This window comes from Anabas testudineus, chromosome 23 (genome assembly GCF_900324465.2).
Source record: "Anabas testudineus chromosome 23, fAnaTes1.2, whole genome shotgun sequence".
NCBI lineage: Eukaryota > Metazoa > Chordata > Actinopteri > Anabantiformes > Anabantidae > Anabas > Anabas testudineus.
Window position 1 is genome coordinate 15,205,167 of NC_046631.1, and position 15,724 is coordinate 15,220,890.

A 15,724-nucleotide genomic window follows, 5' to 3' on the forward strand; every position below is an offset into this window, starting at 1 on the left:
GTGGTAACCTCGAGCTCACCTGCTCCAGGTAAGTTGGTTCCATATACTTTGAAGTTTTATGTGTGTACTGCGGCTCTGGATCAGCGGACAGCGGCGTTTGAGCACCTTCATTGGATTAAAACATTTAATCTGTTGTAATGGATTAAAAGTACAAACAGTAAAAACTGATTTCAGTTGTCCTGGCAGCTGCCGTCATGGTCCATGCAGGGGGGGTTCCGTTGCAGTGCTGCGAGTGACCGCTGTGTGGCAGAATAAACTAAACATCTTGATCTCAGATGGAGTTTTGTTGGTTTGTGTTTCACAGTCACTGTTGAATCTTGAAGCTTGTGCAAATGTGTTTGTTCTTTGGGGTTTGTCAAGTGGAGTTTGGTTCAGCTTCCACTGGACCCACCAGGTGGTGGTTGGACTCCTAATGCTGAGGATCATGGCATAGAAGAACCCGTGCACGCTGAAACAGGAGTTCTTTTGAATGATGTGTGGTAAGATGGTTTATGGGTCACTTTGAGTCACGTGATGAACATGGATGCTGCAGTAATGCAGTTTGACCACTGTGACAAAAGTGCTTCACAGCTCAGCACCGTTCCTGGAGGGTGGATAGTGAGGAGACACCTCCGTCAGGTCCTATCGGGTCCCCTCCAGTGGCTCTGAGTCATGTTGAGTTGATTTCATCACATTTTACAAGGTGTCCTGTGGTTCTGTAATTGACCTCTGACACCTGATCTACGTGTGAGAAACAGGAAGTGAAAGGCAGATAATTTTTGGAGGAAGTATTGTTCTCAGTGTTTATCCACTTTCATGCTCTCGTCCTCCCACTGATACTGAGTCACTGCTCAGGAACTGACCGCCTGTCTGTAGAGGTTGGTTGCCATGGTAATACACAGGTAACCACTTCACCTGACTTGTACACGCCAACAGTTGCTCACATGTTATTAGACTACAGTCATGTTCTTTTCCAGAAAAACAGTGAGGAAGATGGAGGGATGTTTTTTGACACTACTGGTATCAGGATCTGGTCTCAGGTCTCAATTCCCATCCTCTGATCCAAATGTTTGCTTGCTTCTGACATATCTGCTGCCGACAGACACATTGACACAGGCCGTTTGTTTTTCCAGCCTTAATGTTCAGATCTGACGTGTTAGTGTTGATGGTTCAGTTACCGTACCACTAATGGCAATGACTGATGATTGTATGAGCCACACGTGAACAACAACAATGTCGTTTGTGCAACAGATGATCATTGAAAATATGTGTTCATGGGCACATGCAGCCTCACGCCTGCAGAACTCCAGATCTCCAGACTGAAAGAGACTAACTATGTACAGGTGGTTTTCAGTCATGCTGGTCTCTGTGGTCATTTCAGGTTTTACATTTTCACACATGAAATAAGAACACTCCCTTCGCACACAGGCTCTGGCCTGATTTCTCAGGCTGATTCAGTAATGATTCAGTGAGGCATCAGTTAAAACCAGTTTCCCTAGAAGCTGTAGGTTTGATATTTTCCTTCACTTCGTCCTGAACAAAAGCTTCATATGAAACGCCCTGTCTCTCCACTGACCCTGTCCTGTCGTTGCTCTCTCATCACTATAACCATCTATCAGTATCTTTGTCTAGTGGGGGTTTGGGTTTTGAGGTCGTCGTCTCCTGAATACCAATGACTCGTCTCTGTTCGGCACGTGATGCTGCCGCAAAGCTCTGCGTCACCACGGCAACGAGGCCGGCAGCAGCAGATGAAAGAGTCTCAGTGAAGGCTAAGGCTGACTGTGAGAGACAGACAAAGACAAACAGGTTTAAAAACACTGCAGAGGAAAAAGAGGGCTACACATCACATACTCAAGTAGTCTAACTTCTCCTAATAACTAGGAATGTAACTAAGACTTCGCTCCTGATGGTTTGAAAGTATAACGAATTCCTGTTTCTCACACTAACACAAAGTCCCTGGGGCCCCAAGTTCAGACTGAACTGATCATCATTCATTCACAGTTACTTCATGTATTTATTGATAGGTCAGGTTAAAAACAGAAGGAGCCTGGAATTGAACCAGTATTTCAGAAACAGCTGATCTATTGTGCTTTTCACACACAACCGTCTTGAGGTTTTACACAAACTGCTGTGTTGATGGTGACAGAAAAATGGCCTGGTCCTCAATTTCAAATGGTTCAGTCAGAATTTAGAAAAACAGCATAAAAGCATTTAATCCATGGGGTCCTCAGATTTAGTCCTGAGGTTCAGTCGGAGTCCAGATGTTCAATCGGAGTCCTGAGGTTCAGTCGGGATCCTGAGGTTCAGTAGTGATCCTGAGGTTCAATTGGAGTCCAGAGGTTCAGTTGTAGTGCAGAGGTTCAGTTGGAGTCCAGAGGGATCCTGAGGTTCAATTGGAGTCCAGAGGTTCAGTTTGTAGTGCAGAGGTTCAGTTGGAGTCCAGAGGGATCCTGAGGTTCAGTCGGGGTCCTGAGGTTCAGTCGGGGTCCTGAGGTTCAGTTGGGGTACTTTGATGATGAATGTAATGTTGTTTCTGTCTCACAGCTGTGCTGGACTTGAACAGGACCGCGGAGTCGTCATTTTCGTCTCATCCTTCAACACCCTCCTCCTCCCCCCTCCCTCTCAGACCCCGGGCTTCTGGTCCGTCCTTAGACTCTGGTTACCATGCTAACAGTGATGGCGCAGGCTCAGCAGAGGACTCAGACACAGGTGCTCAGGGGATTCACCTTCTTCTGAGACCCCCGGACCTCCTGTCCCCCAGCCTCCCCCCACCCCTCCCCCCACACACTCAGCCCACTCTCACCCCTCCTCCTTCCTGGGAGCAGGGCCCCTCCCTGGAGGAGGCCTGGGGCTCTGGAGACTACCTGGAGACTCTTTCCTTCATGGTGCCCGATGGCGAGGAGCTGACCCTGGCTACACCACTGCCCAGCCACCCCTATGACGAGGACGATGACGGAGACTGGGTCTCCTACAACTCTGCCTTTCCTGGCCGTCCCACACTCCCCCTCTTCTCCCACCGTGCCCTGTCACCATCCTCCTCACCCCCAGCATTGCCCTGCACACACCCTATTCATCCCGATGTCTTTCCCACGTGGGATGAGGACTACGACCTGGAGGACATGATGCCCCTGGAACCAACGGAGCTGCTGCTGCCAGACATGAACAGTCTGGAATACTACACCAACCTGCTGGCCCGAGAAAGGGAGAGAGAGCGAGAGAGGGTCAGAGGCCAAGATCCAGTCAACCGGATCGATTCCAAACCCCCCATCATACCCACAACAAGTCAAACCCACCTTCCCCCTCCTTCCCCATCCCTGAGTTCTGACCCTCTTCCAGGACGGGACCCCAAGCACTCCCCTGTGGAGCCCACTCCTCCCCTCATCCTCTCACCTACCTTTACAGGTGAGGAGAAACCACCTGCTCCATCAGCCACCCTCAAAACCCCGTCCACCCCGCTTCCACCTGTTCCACAACCCAAAGATCACATCCCAACCCCCGGCAAACACCCTTCCCGCCCACCTTCCAACACCACCGGCAGGGTACCTCCCCCTCCTCCACTGAGCCCACCTACCCGGCCCGACAGACCAGAGAGGCCTCCGGTAATCACAGAGAAACCAGTGAAGGTTACCACCAGGACCACCAAGGCAACCACAACAACGACCACCCCCATCACCACCACCACACAGATCACAGCTATCAGCCTGACCAGAGCCCCCCCAGTCACCACACCCAGAGTCGCCCAGACTTCACCCTCCAGACAGTACCTGTGTAATGTCACCAAGCCAGAGATGTACCTGGTCAGAGTAGGTAAGACCTCAGAGGGACAGGAGTGGAATTAGTTGCAATCAGCTTTACACAGACTCAGAAAACCCTCAGTACAGCTCAGTATTAATGTACGGAGGCAGAGTACATAATAATACATACAATAGTGATACCAGACACTATTTTGAACCACTGCACAGATCACATGTATTATCATCACATCATTTATCCAATCGTGACCATTGCTATTTGTTGCTGTTGTTGCACTGACCTCGTTATTTATTTAAAGCACGAGAGAACAGTGTCTCTTTGTTTTAGACTAAACCGTACTCAAACGCTTGATTTTCGAACAAGTACTTAGCAGTAGAGTACTAAGTACAGAAGTGCATGTACAGTGAACCTAGCTGACCCCCAAGAAAGCAGAGTACCGTTTTTCTGTGTAGTTAAAATGATCTGAGGTGTCAGCTGATCTTTTCTTTTCTTTTCTGCTGCAGTCAGCTCCAAAGGTTCATCAGCAGGTTTCAGTCAGGTCAGAGATCTTCTGAAGAGAGAGTTCAACCACTCGGTGGAGCTCCAGGTACAAGCATCAGCTGATAGATTTAAAAGTAACACAAGTGTCCTTGCACACATTAGTTTGCTTTGTTGCCTTTTGATATGGTAAGATTTGACCTAAAGAAACGGTAAAATTAATGTTATGTCAACTACTAAAAATGTGGAAAAACTATTTTACACTCTTATGTTTGACTCTGGTTTGAGTTTGGTTTTAAGTTGACGATGAATCCTATTGAAATGTTGCAGTTTTTTTAAGCCTATTACAGTATTGCCGTTCATGTATGTATGTGACAGGCTGTCTTTGTCATTACTGCGGCCTATCATTAACAATTCATATTTACTGTGAATATCTGTCTTGGTATCCACGAACTACGCCACTGAGGCTGAGCTGCTGATGGTAGTTTAAGTGTAAAAACCTTTTACAACAACATTTTCCACATCTGCACCAACCAAGAAAAGAGAGCAGATGTTTATCTGCACGAATTCCCTCTTCTTTTTCTCACAGCAAATCTTTTTCCTCTGATAGACAGCTCCACATTCTTGTAACTGTGTCAGCCATATCCTGGTCCTTTCAGGATCATCAGTAGAAATCTGTTTCTTTCGAAACAACATGGATTAATAAAACAGAGACCATGTTATTGTCTGACGTTGCTGGTGTGAAACACAGAGCGACTGTGAGAAGTGACTCACTTCGTGTCAGCAAAAGTGTTGAAGTTTCATATGAGCTTTAGCTCAGGCTGCGCTTTTAGTTTTTAAAGAATAGATGCAGAAACAGCAGTCAAGTCACTGGTTAGCTACTTTCACATCCATACGTGGATGTACTGTACTACTATAGATAATACTGTAATAGACCACCTTTAAAGAAAACATCCCTTTAACCAGAACCATCCCTTTAATTACAGCTGTACCTGTGAACACAACTTGAACTAATGTGTATGCCAGATAACCGACACCTGTCTGTCTTCTCAGTTCCTGAGAACACCGTCCAGTTTTGCCTTCCGTGTTGTGTCAGGCCCGTTGATCTTCACCGCCATTTCTGTCATCAACACCCTACGGCAAGCTTCACGTTCCTTTGGTCCAGTTCCCACCGTGTCACCGCTCTACACTGTACCTGACCTCAGGTATCAGATCCACTCTGTGCTGCAGTTTGTCCCTGCTCACGTCGACGTCCATGTTTGTAACTTCAGTGAAAAGGTGGAGAAAGGGCTGATGATGGCATACGAGGAGACAAGGAAACGATCACATGAGTCAGGAAATGTGACTGTGCAGGTGAGTCTGTGATGTGTTTATTAGATGCCATTACTGTACTGTGAAGAACCCGGTGGCATTTTTTTTTTTCCAACACAGCTGTTAAACATCACACTGGGCATGCTCCGGCCTGCGGTAAACCAGAAGGTTCCTGTCGACATCACCTTTGCCGTGCGTGATGGCCGGGGCTACCTGTTGGGGACAGAAGCCAGCGAACACCTGAGAAAGCTCAGCCTAGTCGAGTTCAGCTTCTACGTGGGATTTCCTGCCTTGCAGATTGCAGAGCGTACGACATGCATCAGATAAAACATACTGAGCATTTTATCCTTTATTTGTTGGGTACAGACGGGAAACGTGGGCAGTTCTGAGCCAGACGCAAACCAGGAATGTTACTTGTTACAAAGCTTGTTTAGGAACTATTGAGCTACCACAGTCCTGCACATTGAACACTGCATATTTAAGAGAATTGTGTGTTAAGTCTGTTAAACCTGTTTAAAAGGTTTTAAACATGTGCTAACACGTTAATATATCTTGTAAATACTGGATACTGTATGTTACACACTGGTTAAAATGATAAGCAAACATAGTAAATGTGTCAAATTAGCTTCGGTAAACGTGAGGAATATGTAGTCAATGTCTGCTAAATGTGTGTTTTTGTTGGTCACAGCTTTCCACTACCCTGAGCTGAACACATCTCACCACCTGCGCTCCACTTGGGTTCGTACAGGTCAGAACCATCTACATTGGGTCCGGTTTGACTGAAGGTGGATACTCCTGAATCCGGTTTGTGTGAGACTCACCTCCCTGTGTGTCTGTGTTGTGTCAGTGCTGTTGGGAGTTCAAGAGCAGCTAGTGGCTGAGAGAAGTTTTAAAGCTCGTCTGGAGAGACGTCTTGCTCTGCTGCTGGAGGAGGGACTGCAGGAGTCCAGTAGGAGGCGCTGGAGAAGAGCCACAGCTGTGGGGAACAACAGTCTGCAGGTAGCTACACTCGCACAGGTGTACACACATATTCAATTCAATTCAATTGTATTTGTTTAGTGCCAAATCACAATGTAGGTAACGTCTGAGCTTCACGTCTGACTTTGTCAGTTCTTTTTTCAGTTCAAACCAAACCTCTTAGTATATACAGATGAAAACAAGGTGTGAATGTGACATGTGCCTCACCTGTTGTGGCTCAGGTGGTGCGGGTGGCCAGGCTGTCGGGGGCAGAGCGCCCCCTGGAGGTCTTATATTTCGTGGAGGGTCCTAGTGGTGAGCGGATCGCTGCTGAGGTGACGGCAGCAACACTGAACCGAGTAGACCTTCAGAGAGCCGCCATCGTCCTGGGACACCGAGTCCAGAGACCACTGGCCCAGCGTGTGAGTCCAGATCAGAGTCTCTTATATCAATTTATTAATATCTCTAACCTGTCTGGTGTCACCTGTCTCTCACCTGTATTTGTATCGCACCTGCCTCAGCGGTGGAGACAGTGTCTGTCCCTCCGGCAGAGACTCAGAGCCGCAGTATCTGGCTGATCGTCGGCGTGGTCGTGCCTGTCGTGCTGGGCCATCTTTATCATCATCATCCTCTACTGGAAGCTGTGTGGCTCAGAGAAGCTGGAGTTTCAGCCAGATGCCATCAAACACCATCCAGCAGAGGCAGAAGGTCAGAGGTTAACAGGAAGTTGTCTTTTTTTTTTTTTCTTTTATATTTTAAAAAACAAATAGCTGATCCATGTGTTCTCTGTCAGCTTCAGGCTCCCAGTGTGAAAGGTTTCGACTTTGCCAAGCTCCACTTGGGTCAGCATAGTAAAGATGACATCATGGTGATCCAGGAGCCCGGCCCAATGCCCGCCCCCATCAAAGAGGGCACGCCATCCGATGGAGGAGATCTCAACACCCCCAAATCAAAAGGCTCGTCTACCAAAGTAGGCCGGTCTGGCCACCGAAGGGGAAGGTCAGTAACACATCTGTTCTTTTGCAGGGGCCACCGGCTACCGGTTTTGTTAGATTCCTCCCTCTGTCCCTGGTAAGTTTTGTTCTCACCCTCCTGCCACACCCACATATGGACTTCCTCTTCCCCCACTCTCCACACTCTAGACTAATTGACAGATTCATTTCACCTGTTACTCCCTCCTGTTTTATAAGCACCCCTCAGTCCTCAGTTCCTTGCTGGTTTGTTGTGTCTTTCATGCTCATGTCTTGTTTTGTTCTGGATCATTCACCTCTCTGGTCGGTTTGTGTGTTTGTTTGTCCGTCTGTTTTTTGTTAGTAAGCTTATAAACTGTTTTGTCTGTGTTTTTGCAACATTTTTTAGTAGATACTTGTTCTGTTGTTTCGTCTGGTTGATAATGTTCTTCTGCCTTGTGCAGTGCTTTTGTTTGTTTCTTTGTACATCTACCTTTGTTAGTTTCATGTCCGCTTTAGTGCGTGGTTTTTGTTGGTACTGGTATGTGTCGTTAGTTAGTTTTAGTTTGAGTTTTTTGCTGTGGTTCCACAGTGTTTTATGTTGTACTTTGTTCATGTTTGTTAGTCCCTGTGTCCCCTGACCTCTTGGTTAATAAGTATACTTTTGTTGGTACTCGTTAGTCCGTTCGTAACAGGTTTAAGCCCAGCCTCAACTCAATACTAACACAACTAATACAGGATCAAATTATTATTTTTATTGTGGTTTAATCCACCTACTGATTTTTTTGTTTGTTTTGTTTGTATCAATAAACTGGAAACAATAAATAACTTTGGCGCAATTAAGTTAATTGCATAATTCATTAATTTATAAATAAAAATTCTAAAATAAAGTAGGTTCAGCACGAACCAGGTTCATGTTTCTAACTGAATCTTATTTAAAACTCCTCCTAAATACAGTAAGATAATAATTCACACAGGAGTTAATGAATTATATAGAAAACCCAACCATCCTGTTAGAGCAAGCTTTAGGCAAACAGTGGAGAGGAAAAAACTCCCTTTAGAGGAAGAAAACCTCAAGCAGAACCAGGCTCATAGTGGGTGGCCCATCTGCCTCGACCGGTTGGGGTGGGTGGAAAGAGGAGAGAGGAAAAGAACAGCAGGCAATAAGACAACAAGTAGAAAAACATTGGACAGGTTGGTAAGGACAGTAACGGAATCTGGAGATATACAGCTCCAAGAAGGAGGATACCTGCAGAGGAAAACAGAGAGAGGGGAGACAGAGAGGAGGAAACACAACTACAGGAGAGAGAAGACAAAGTTAATGACATGAAATGGTAGATTTTGAATGGAGAGAGGAGAGGAGCTCAGTGTATCAGTAGAGGTCCCCCAGCAGACTAATCTATAGCAGCAGAACTAAGAGATGGTTCGGAGTCACCTGTTCCATCTCTAACTATAAGCTTTATAAAAAAAGGAAAGTTTTAAGTCTAGTCTTAAATGTAGAGAGGGTGTCTGCCTCCAGAACCTGAACCGGGGTGCTGGTTCCACAGGAGAGGAGCTTGATACCTAAAGGCTCTGCCTCCCACTCTACATGTGGAAACTCTAGGATCCACAAGTAAACCTGCAGCCTGAGAACTATGTGGTCTTTAAGATAAGATGGAACCTGATTATTAAGTGATTTATAAGTGAGGAGAGAATTTTAAATTAAATTCTGGATTTTACAGGGAGCCAATGGAGAGAAGCTAACGTTGGAGAAATATGATCTCTCTTGCTAATTCCAGTCAGAACTCTCGGCTGCAGCATTTTGGATTAATTGGAGGCTTTTTAAGGAGTTATTGGGACAAACTATAATAAGGAATTACAATAGTCCAGTCTGGAAGTACACAATGCATGGACTAGTTTTTCAGCATCACTTTGGGACAGGATGCTCCTAACAATATTCCTCAGGTGGAAAAAGGCAGTTCTAGAGATTTATTTTATGCACTTTTCTCCACAGTAGCTGAAACACAAACTTTTTTCTTTTTGTCAGGCTCAGCCCGTCAGACGGTGACTCGTTAGGCAGCGACCAATTCAGCGGCAGAGAGTCAGCAGAAGAGAGCACTCGACCCGTGGCCACGCCCAGCGAGGGGAAACAGCACCGGAAAACGCCCAAAAATGGTCAGAACATGCAGCAACAAGCATCACCTGAGCTGTTGATCATTGAAAACCAGTACTGAAGAGTAAGAGCCAGTAGAAGTGTGGAAATGTCAGTTTGACAGGAAGATCTGCCACCTCAGCAGGAAATGGCTGATCAATACAATGGTGGTTCGATTGGTCACAGGTCGTAGGAGGTCACTCCTTCTCTTTATTCTAAATGTATTCACTGTGAGAATATTCCAACATTATTCTCAGAATTAACACACAGATTAAATGTTGATCAAAGAGAAGGATGGGGTGTGACAGTGTGGAGGATGAATGACAACATGTTTTATCCAACTTCATCTCTCTGTTTTCTTTTAAATGCTTCTGAACTGAAGGGAGGAACAAGATGGGTACGCTTGATATCATGACCCCTCTTTCTTAGTCATTGAAATGTGTGAACCTTGGCTATAGAGAAAAAAACCTGTCTGAAGTTTAATCGGAGCTCATTGTTATAGTCATAAAGTTCATTTGATATTACACTGGATTTTCTATGTTCATCCTGTGAGTTCTCGCCATTTCTGACATCAGGTAATAATTTGACATTTTGACTCTGTCTGCATTGACTGTATTGTTTAAGTGACACGCACAAGCTGAAGAAAGAAAACACGTTTAACCTTGTTAAAACTTACACTAATTTACAGCTGCCTTCTGCACTACACAAAGTGGCAAATACAGATAAAGTGGACCCTCTCTCCAACAGCTCCATCAGGCAGTGGTCCAGATGAACTTCTCTCCTCGTCCTCTATCTTTGACCACGTGGACCGTTTGTCTCGAGGCTCGTCTGACGGAACTCGCCGGGCAGGCCAACAAGGTTGCAGTTGATCGCCATGCAGCCGCGACCGAGCCCCCCGCAGCCACACGCCCCATCACAACCAAGCCCCACCCTCACAGAGAAGGTCAACACAGAGGTGAGACAATCATACTACAAATCCCCACCCTCACTGCTCGCCATATGCACTTTTTCAATCTGTCCACTCATTCCCATCATGTGCTCCTGAAGGTGGCGCTCAGACACAAGTCTGAGATCGAGCATCACAGGAACAAACTGCGGCAGCGCGCTAAGAGGAGAGGGCAGTGTGAGTTTCCCTCCATGGACGACATCATGGACGCCTTCGGAGACGGGCCGGTGCAGAGCGAGGCGGCTCAGCGACTCTACAGCTCCGCCCACGACCACATGGACTGCATCCTGCAGACTGATGCCCCCTCACTCCCCACCCCCACTGACTCCAGGAAAAGGTCAGACTTTACCTGAGGACACCTGAGCTGACAAATCTTCAAGTTAACTTCAGGTCAAATGAATTTGAGGAGTTGTGAAGAAGGTTTGGCTATTTTAACATGTACAAGACGAAAAGGCTCAGTGAGAACAAAAAACACTTCCGAAGCAACTGAAAAAGTCTTGGTCCTTTATTTCAACACTTTGTGTGAGTGAAAGAGTGAAACACATTTGGGGTGTACTTCACCAAGCTCACCTGTCTGTAAGACCACAGGTTGTAGCAGATGATCTACAGAGAACTTACGTTATGTGAACTGTATTGTGTCAGTCAGTCACACGTCCGGACTGAATCTGAGGAAACACCACATCAATCTGTAAACACAGTAAGAATCTCTGTTTGCCTTTCCAGAGGGAGACGCTCCCCTCGGGGCCGGCGGGCACAGCCAGGACCTGGAAGTCTTCCTGATACTGACAGAGACCGGCTGCTCACAGATCAGAGCGCCACCTACAGGAAATACCCAGGACTCAATAATGTAGCTTACATGGTGAGACGCAATCTGAATTTAGGGTGGATTTCTGTCAGTGTCAGGTTGCTTAACCTGTTAACAGAAGTACAGTTCCAGTAGTGTAGTTGGAATCGGGATCTACAGGGAGCATTTAATGATATTTAACAAAAACAGAACTCACAATTGTCCAAGGTCTTATATTGGATTTAGTCTTGCCAATAGAGTCACAAACAAGATGTCTTTTCATTTAAAGTCATCCTGCTCCAGTGAAATGTTTATATTCAGATGACTGTTATTTGTTAGTATTTCACAAAGAAAACCTTATCTTGTTGTAGGTGGCGATATGGTCTATCAGTGTCACGCTTAAAAATGAATTAAAAATGAAAGTATTTCTACATGGTGACACTGTTACTTTTAAAACCTGCTCTTCTGGCTAGGTTTCACAGAGTGAAGAACTGAGACTGAGAGGTGGAGAATTGGTTCCTCTAAAGGGCCACAGTAAAGGGGGAAACCCTCTAATAAGTTAACAACATCAGTTTAAAATGTACATGTATTATCCTTATAGAATAAGAAACTGAGCTGTGCACTAAATGTAAATTACACAGAACCGAAGGTTGATCCTGGTGCAACACCTTTACTAGTTTTGGGTTTATGAGTCTGTATTTTCCCTTGTCTCTCACAGTCAGACCCTGACCTGCCCCCGGACGATGGCAGCCCCTCTCCCACCGATGAGGTGTTTGATTCTGCCCCAGCCCCACCCCCCTACATGCACCCCCAGCCATCCATCGAGGAGGCCCGACAACAGATGCACTCTCTCCTAGATGACGCCTTCGCTCTCGTGTCACCATCTTCGCAGGGCAGCGCCGGGGTTAGCGGGGTAAGCCCTGCCCTGCCTAGCCCCTCTCCCCAGGCCCGCCCCCGAGGCCGGCAGTGGGGTTCTTACCCAGCAGCCCCTACTCACAGCCCTTTTTCTGCAGTGAGTTTGTCAACCTGCAGCTGAGGCCCATTACTTCTGTGATGACTCTATGGTCAGTTTTCATTAATTTCTCTTCTATCTGCAGAGATATGCAGAGCTGGGAATGTCTCCGACATCAGTCCAGAGCCTACTTCAGAGGTGAGTGTCAAACTGAATTCCAGGTCTAGGTCTTTAAGGGCGGCCTGAACTAGTACTGATACGCTGTTTTATCCAGACAGGGCCTGAGTTCAGGAGGGTATGTTTCTACTGGGGATCAGCTACAGGAGTCAGCTTACCCCAACAGGGGGCACTCTGACGACCCTCCCTCCTCCTCCAGACCCCGACCTGTAGGGGCAGCACAGGTACAGTCATCTTACTGTATTGATTATGTGCTTGACAATTTAGTTTCCGTATTTGTGATCATCAGTAACTCCTATTGTGATCTTTTGACCTCCAGGTGCACAGCTTCATCATTTGACCCAGGTGGGTTTGTCCAGTCAGATTGGCGTGTACCCTGGGGTGGGCCGCAGTATGTCTGGCACCACCGGCTCAAGTTGGAACCAGCAGCACTCAGACCAGGACCTATTCAGACCAGGAGCCAGCAGAGAAAGTGTAAGTCCACTGTAGGGAGACGGGGAGAAAGCTAAACTTGGTAAATGTAGCGTAAGTGTAGCAGTGAGAGGTATGGTGAAGACCCAGACTGAATCTGGACAGGACCCCGAAAATATACTAACAATGACAACAACAATGCTAAAGGTATTTTTCAATCAGCGTTCCGTAAACCCGTTGAGATTAGCGCTAAGCAGAAAATTGCACACCAGTCCTACATACAGCAGCCAGTAGAGTTCCTAACCAAACCAGCCTAATAGCAGCCGTGACCAGTGTAACCTAGGCCTGACCAGACAGTTTCATTCCATTTCCTTTTAGTCATTTGGCAGATGGTTTTGTCCAAATCGACTTACAAGTGAGGTACAATGCTAACAAAATTACCAAGCAAAGGACCAGACTAGCCCATATCAGTCCAGATTAGATGACACCCAGCCCGTGGTCAAACCCTACTGACTTGAAGGGTGTAAATCAGTCTTGTTATTCTCTTCAGTCGAAAAGTGTGAACGTTTACTCAGATTTTTGTCTTGCTTTCATGCATTTCTTACACATTGACAAATTTCAGGAAATTGCTTTACAGTTTTTCCTGTTAAATTTGCTTGTCATAACCTCGCTCTCTATTCTTCCTCCCCACAGGTGCTGTCCTTCCCAGAGTTTTCCTCTTCCTCTGTTTTCCAAATGCCCAGCTCCTCATTGCGAGACCCATCAGCTCCTCCTCTCCTTCTGACCTCACCAACTCCAGAATACCCGCCGGATGATGCCTCACCTTCGGCCCACACTTCTGCCTCTCTTATAAAGGCTATCAGGGAGGAGCTGCGACGACTGGCCCAGAAACAGGCTGCAGTGGTCAGCTACCCTTAGGCTGATCTAGACATGTTTGGATGAAAACTGAACTGTTTTCAGTGTTTATTGTTATAAAGCACTCTAAGCCCGTAAGGACTGGATTAAAACTCTGAAACTAATCTACACTCTGGACTCTCTTGAGCTAAACTACATCTCTGCCACTAAACCCAAAATAAATCCTGACCACAATCCACTTCTGAAAACTAAGGCAGTGTCTCGTCACTGAAAGACCTCCGGTACTTTACAGGGTCCCATCTGTCTGTATGTTTGTCATCCTTCAGATTCAGTTTTGTTGAACGTGAGTTTGATTCTTCATATTTCCACTGAAGTGCTTCCTGAACAGGACTATCCCTCCTAAGGTTTTGGAGTCGCTCATTCTGAAGTAGTGTATAGCATGATCCCTCCTGATCTTCTGGATTGAGTCGTCTCTCCTGGAGTTCTCTGAGGTAGCTCTTCCTTTCAGACCTTCTGCAGGGGAGGATCCCTCCTTATACTCTGGAGTGGATGGTGTCTCCTGAGCCTCTGGAGTTGATTGTTCTTTCTGGACTTTGTGATCATTCCTCTTGATTGTGCGTAAGGAGTGGATAGTCCTTCCTCGAGTCCTGGAGTTAATTCCTGAACTCCTGAAATGGATTGTTCATCATGGAGATCTGGACTTGATGGTCCCTCTCGAAGGTCTAGAATGGTAATTAAATCCTGATCACCTGGAGTGGATCAATTCTTTTTAACTTCTGAAGCAGACCGTCCCTTCTGACCTTGAGTTGGATAGTTCCTCCTGATGTCCTGGGATTGTCCCTTTGGACCTTCTGTGGTGCTAACCGTCAGCCTCATACCATCTTGTCATTAACCACTTATTGCCTTCCACACTCCCACATGCCACACGGATCAGGTCTCTGTTCATAAACCATATCAATGAGGTCTTTGCACTGTCGACAGCTGGAGGAGACGTACAGTTCCTACTGCATGGGGACATGAAATAGGAAAAAAAGGATGCATAAATATCTACAGTATAAGAATTAATATAGATATATGTAAAGAGATAGAACCCCAGTGAGCACAATATTAATGTAAGAGTATTATTGGAGTATTGAGATGTAACTTATTTTTTATTGCTTATATATGAAAGTATACTTTAAATCCTTTATTTGATCAAAAAAGACCAAACTACTGTTCTATGTCGTGACCCTCTTGTGTTTGAGCTCGCTGTAGTTTTTGAGCTGGCGTTTGTTTCTCAGTGGAGATGTTGCTTAGCTGCTCGCTTGCGTGTTCATGTATTAGTAAAAAGAAAAAAAAACTTGCTAATGCATTGCTTTAAAATCAAGTTTTTCTGTCACTGATTTGGTGCATCCATCCGCCTGTGGGCAGAACACTATAGGAGAGAAAAAGTAAGAAATGCTTTTGTAAGGTGGCAGTGATGGGAAACAATCATTCGTCACATCCAGACACTAAAACTGAAGCTAGAAACACATCAGTGACCGTGATAAGCTGAAGTATTATGAAGAAAACAAATTCTTCTGTCATCAGCGTTCCAGGGGTTAGAAATCCCCTTAAAACTACCTCTTATCTGCAAGGCAGACAAACCAGGACCCAGGACTGGATCTTGGGGCACAACAAAGATATTAACAATGTTCAGTTTGTTAAACACCAGTAAAATACATCTTTTGATGAAAACAACTATTCTGATCATTTCTCATTCAGAGTACAGTAAACATATAATATATAATCAAATATGTTTGATATGAGTAACTTCAGTTAGACCTCAGTAACATTAAATAACCTAAATTTATCCTGTATCTTGTGCTTTCATTTTCTTAGCTGGCTGAAAATGACATTTTACAGGTGTGATTCTACAGATGAAAATATACCAAAGTATTATTATTGTAATAATCATTATTACTATAATTAGTAGCAGTTCCAAGTATGTCTTTTGTACAAGCACTCTTCTGATTGAAGTCTGCACCTCAAGCGGAATCACTGAATGTCTGCAGAAGTCCAC

The 15,724-nt window shown here is 45.6% G+C and overlaps 1 pseudogene; it reads left to right on the top strand.

The window, feature by feature from the left end:
* The first annotated feature begins 1,651 nt into the window (after window positions 1-1,651).
* LOC113162866 lies at window positions 1,652-14,497 on the top strand (annotated as a pseudogene).
* Window positions 14,498-15,724: the final 1,227 nt, after the last annotated feature.